Source organism: Cryptotermes secundus, unplaced genomic scaffold, assembly GCF_002891405.2.
Source record: "Cryptotermes secundus unplaced genomic scaffold, Csec_1.0 scaffold446, whole genome shotgun sequence".
In the NCBI taxonomy this organism is placed as follows: Eukaryota; Metazoa; Arthropoda; class Insecta; order Blattodea; family Kalotermitidae; genus Cryptotermes; species Cryptotermes secundus.
In genome coordinates this window covers 2,228,959-2,234,958 of record NW_019731271.1, presented here as the reverse complement: position 1 = coordinate 2,234,958, position 6,000 = coordinate 2,228,959, and the positions used below count along the sequence as shown (strand labels likewise).

General features: G+C 40.9%; 1 protein-coding gene across 1 annotated transcript in view; it reads right to left on the bottom strand.

Annotated features, from left to right (window-relative positions):
* Positions 1–6,000, bottom strand: part of LOC111866802 (acetylcholinesterase) — a gene marked incomplete in the record, with an annotated part of 712,234 nt that overhangs the window by 435,716 nt on the left and 270,518 nt on the right. The window contains 1 exon segment of the mRNA XM_033752417.1: positions 445–482.

The window sequence follows — 6,000 nt, the reverse complement described above, 5'->3', positions numbered from 1 at the left end:
ATATATATATATATATAATACTATATAATATCGTCCTACAAACTGCAAGATACTGGAAACGATTTTTAGCACAGATGATTTATACATTTTATCTACGACATAAACGTTATTTAAAAGCACTTCGAAATTTACATCCAACTTCTGGGTACACTGTTAGTGTTAATATAAATAGAAATGCTTAGGTATGATTTACATTTTTACTTCATTATGAGCTCCAGTTCCCTGAGTACTTCAGTAAAAGAGACTAAGCACTATGGTATGAAGGCAAAAGGGCAAAATTCATATGATATAAAAAATTATGAACCATTAACAAATACATATTAATTCTTTCAGTGCTGAATTTAATTGTGTGAATGCACTAGCAGTTAGTCTAAGTTGAAGCTCAGACAATTACTTGAATGATAAATCCCGAATTCCAAATTCTTAGCTACAGTGTCAACTTACCCTTCTCCTGAATCGGTCCCTTAAGCAAGCTGGCGAATCTGCAACAAAAAATTGGGTAAATATAGCTGCTGTTGCGAAGACATTCATTTCATTAGGTGTTTAATCTTAATTTAAATCCAATTGGCCCAGTTTTAGAATAGTCAATTCTCCTCCAATAATTTACCCTATATATGAGAATGTGTTCGCAATGCATTATGCAAACAAATTAACTATCAAATTTCATGGAGAAGCACCCGTTTTGAGAAGCTGATGGTTATTCAGTTGGTAGTTTCATTGTCTCGGGGAGAGAAATCTGACTTTATAACAGCAAATCAGTCGCATAGATACAAAATATGGAGATCTGAAGGCAGGGTAAGCGGGAAACCCCTTGAAAGAGCATAAAATTTTCAGTGAAATTTTCATTTTGTGAGATGATGTGTGCTGAAGCAAAGAACCTGGGATCCTGGACCTACTGAAACCTAGTCTTAAATTCCTTTGTCATATACAACATCAAGAGTACATTGCTAATCCATGATGTTCCTATATCGTCAAGAACTGTTCAACTGAAAATGTCGGTCAAGAAATTATGAAGTAGAGATCGGAAAGTTTGGCCGTTTCTACAATAGATACATCGGATTTCGATATAGGTGGAAACTACAGTGATTCCATTAGAAGTCGGTACTGCTTTGCTATTACGGTACATACTCGTATGTGTTGGAAGGAAAGCTAGAATCTCCGAAAGAAAACGTTTCATTACAGAGCTGTTTTAAGGAAATTAAATTAGAAATGTATACTATAGCTCAAGATTGTTATTTATCTTGGAAGGAAGTGCCTTAAAGTCAGTATTCTCTCCTAATGAGGGAACATTTTTTCTTCTCCCCTACTGCTTTCGCACCGCACCCCACTCCGTCCATTTTCAATCCCCTCCCACTGTCTCTCTTCATTCTTCAGTCTGCCTCCGTCTCAATTTTTCATCTACCTCTCTATCCATCTCCCTTCATTTCTTCCCTTTTTTCTTTGTTTCTCCTTTTTATTTTTTAGCCCTTTCCCCCCATCCTTTCTTTCCTCCTTCTTCAGTAAACTCCTATATTTCATAAACACAACATGTAGCTAAACGAGTTTACATACAGCTCCATGTGTGGCTAAGAACATAGGCACATCTTACGTAAAACAGCGCATTTTTCGTAAATCATGATAAGCTGTTTTACAAATATTCACATAATAATTAGTTACATTCCAACGATATAATTTATTATTATTTAAACTTATTTAGAAACATGTATAATTCAGAAGACTGAACAGCCCAGATGGCGAAGTCAAGCAGAAAACATGATTATTATTTTTAATCATCAGTGCATATTTTATGTACCTTGAACTTCGTTTTAATTAGGCTACATATTAGGCTTATTTCACGTCAGAAACATGTACCACGCTTACAGACCACAGGAAGAGCACTCCAGCTAATCCATCAATCATTATGCCCCCAGTAACTTCGGGAGCCGTAACATTACGGAGTGTCTCGTAACCGCGTTGTGTTATGGTGTAATTAGTCACGATGTGTCTATGAGGGAAAAGCGAACTTCATTTCCTCCAGCTATCTCCTCCACATGAACAGACTGCGCATTATATTCGAGCAAACCTTGGGGGGTGGTTGAAACATCTCCAATAAATGCTAAATTCTTTTCTTAAAAGCTATTCGACTAATTTCTTACAATTTACGCTTAATGATTTCCCTGTATCAAATTAACATTTCAACATGTGGGGGCGCGAAATATAAAAAATTCCAGAGTTTAATGTCTGACAATATTTTAGAAACTTAGAATGAATTACTTCATAAATAACGAACGTATTTTTTATTTCTTTGAATATTTTTTTTCTTGTGGCGCTACAGCCCCAATTTTGGGCCTAGGTCTACCTCCATGAAACTCTCCGTTTCACTTCGGTTTACTAGATCTTACACATACGGTAGGACTCCTTGGGCGAGTGATCAGCTCGTCGCAATGCCTCTACCTGTACTGAAACACAGAAAAACACACACAAACATCCATGCCCTGAGTGGGATTCGAACCAACGATCCCGACTTCCGAGCGAGCGAAGACAGTGCATGCCTTAGACCGCTCGGCTACCGTGACCGGCCTTGAATATTTTTAGTGTTTCGATTTCCACATTATTCAACGAACAGGAGAAACACCATTAAACACCTGTCTTCAAAACATACTTCTTCAATTGTATTGTATCTTCTTCATTAGGCTCGACAGCTTCATTTCTTGAACGCTTTGGCCTACTCAACAATTTCCTTCCAACTACTTCTGTCCTGTGTGCGAGTTGTTCAGTTATAAATTCCTAAGTCCTTTAGACCTTCCCTTACGTCATCTTTCCGTCTGATCTTAGGTCGTCATCTCTTTCTAATGGCGTGTGGCTCCCAGTCATATATTCTTTTAACTGTTCGTCCAGCCTCCATCCTTGAGATGTGTCCAAGCCAAGTTATTCTTTGGGCTCTGATGAAGTTAACTGTGTTCCTTCCTTTTATTAGGTTATCTAGTTCATCATGCATGATTATGACACAGTTAACTCAAAAGTGGCTGTAAGGTGAACAAATCTGGACTTTGAAGAAAGATGTTCGCAAAGAGCGAGCAGGTAAATTTTGGGAAGAATATGGTGATGACCAACTTGAAACTGTTCTATCCCCGTATTAACCCGGAGAAAGTAAGAATTCACAAAGCTCCGAGTCATTATAGCACGGGAAATCGGTTAAGATTTGAATACGTACTTCCCGATTACAAGTCTAGAATCCTACCACTACAACAGAAACTCGACGACAAAATTTATACACATTCGTCTAGAGATTTCATGACACTAGGCGCATACTGTCAGTAAACGTAGAAGGAAAAGCGTACTCCAGTAACCATTGATTCTATTATTTTATATGTTGACTCCTTTAGAGTTTTCAAACGTCAAGATGTTGTAACACGACGCCTGCAAGCTGCAATATGACCATCTGCTGGGCGGGGCTTCGCTGAGCACGTTCCCGTGGCAACGCGGAACAGACCGTTCCTAGACAACGGATTGTTAAAACGCGTCTCGCGGAACGAATACAGGAATCAAGGCGCTGCCCCAAATTAATACATGGTATCCAGCACAACGCGGACAAACACAGTACTGGAACTCTTGAATGCAACTCTTGACACATGGCAAAATGTTACACATATAAAGCGAAGTCCATATCAATTTATTTAGTTTCTCACACTGAGCATCTCCAATGAATGATTTCGAGCAAATTCCATTTTCATTCATAAGTGTCCAGTCTCCACTCTACAAGAGCAGTTCTTAAGGTTCGGCCACACAGAGCGCTACGTACGCTATGTTCTCTATACGAACAGAAAAATATCTCCCTTTATTGCCAATGTGACTGACCACACAGACTTCCGTACGCTACGTACGCTATGTTCCTTGTGTTAGCTGCGTCGCAGAGTGTACACAGCGTACGTAGCGAACATAGCATAGCGCTCTGTGTTGCCGAACCTTCAGGCTGTGCTGTAGACGAGGCGGCTAACCGGCCAGCTTCTCTTCTCGGTAACTCGGGTTCAATCTCAGATAATTTAGTGTGAGAACTGGGTTCATATCTAGCGTTGAGGTAGTGTGTGAGTCCATGTCTCTTTCCATCATTCAGTTTCTCCCATCCATCATCCGCTGCCAATGCACTATTTACGGCGTAAGAACCAATGGAATCTTATCCCAACCTAAGAATAAAAATAAAAAGGTATATGTGCACTAACGGCAGGGAAAAAGCGGCCCAAGCGTACAGTCGACAACTCACTAACGTTAGACATAAACGGAACTTTATATCCGCGGCCCGTCACGTCTTCATGATGTAGGGACAGTTTAATTTTACTTCACTTTACTTTAACGGATTAGGTATGTGATCTGTTAAAAAGCTCCAAGGAGCTGAGTCATCTTTGAGAAGCTAACAGTCTCTCAACCAGTCAAGCAGTCAAGAAATTCTCCACATTTTACGGAACCCCAAAGTTTGTTACAGAGTTCACTAGAACCCGTGACTGAAGCATGATTCTTTAATTACCATTACCCCCCTCCACAATAACTAGGTATTCCAAACTGTCTCTCCAGAAAATACTTCGAGAAAAATGCTGTATGCATTTATTATCTCTTTCATACACGCCGGAAGGTCGCGGGTTTGATTCCTGATGAGGCCATCGGATTTTTCAATTGAATTTATCTTTCCAGTAGCAGTATGGCTCTGGGGTCGACGGAGCATCTAATAGAAATAAGTACCATGAATCTTCTTAGGGGTAAAGGGCGGCTGGTGCGTAAGGCTGACAACCTCACCGCCATCTGTGAGCCGACTGTCTCGATGTCTGGTAACACTGTGGACCTTCACGGCCTGTTACAGAGGTAGCTTTAACTTTTTAGCTCATTCATGCTTGCTAAATTATCCTCCGTGACTTGATTCGCTTTGTTGCTACTTAGTGCAGAAAGCAACTTATGAATCTACTTACCGTATTTACGCATGTATAGGGCGCACATTTTTTGCCAAAAATTCAAGAGGAAAACTGGGGTGCGGCTTATATTCGTTATATTCGAAATATTCGAAATCACACTTCATTTAAAAAAAATTAAACGTTGCCAAATTTCGGAATAATTTCTACTCCTGAAATAATATTCCAAGAAAATTATTTTTTCTATAATTTCTGTCTGAAAATTGTGCTGCGGCCTATACACGCACGCGGCCTATACATGCGTGAATACGGTATTGTATAGTTACAGCCAGGCTCCCGTTAATTTCTGCCTTTATATAAAAATATTCCCCTGTGTACTATGCTGTCCAGGACCTCCAATATATTGTAACGTGTTTATGTTACTGATCCCGTCGGTCACGTGTGTAAGTCCAAATCCCACTTCTGACACCAATTGTCACGTGTCTTGAGATCGAATCTCGTCGGTCACGTGTTTAAGTTCTAATCCCGTTGGTCACGTGTGTAAGTCCAAATCCCACTTCTGACACCAGTGTAACGTGTTTACGTTACTGATCCCGTCGGTCACGTGTGTAAGTCCAAATCCCACTTCTGACACCAATTGTCGCGTATCGAGCGTATATCGCGACAATTAACTTCACGCCGTATTTGATATAGCGAATTTTATTTCACATTCGCTCATACAATCACCCAAATTACAGATTTACGATTACTGCTATCTGCAGTATCACAATTAGTACACTCCAAATGCCACAATACAACTGACTAGTTGCTGGCTAACTCGGCGGTAGCTTCAGGACTAACTGACTGACTCAGTACAACTCCTGTGAATAGCCTTCGCTGCTCCCTATGTAGCCTCGATCGGACAATACGGCCACGTAATAGGCACCCTTGTTGCTAGCCACGCTGTCCGGAGTTGCTGACGGCTGCCTAGTAACCGCGATATCCCTTGGTGACGTCACCGCGTTGACTTGCGTTGCCTAGCGACCAGGATGCTAGGACTCGGCTAACATCGGCTCGCTTCGGCTTCGCTCGGCTCATCACGGCTGGCGGAGGGAGGGGGGGGAGGGGCGTCATTCAGAGCTCA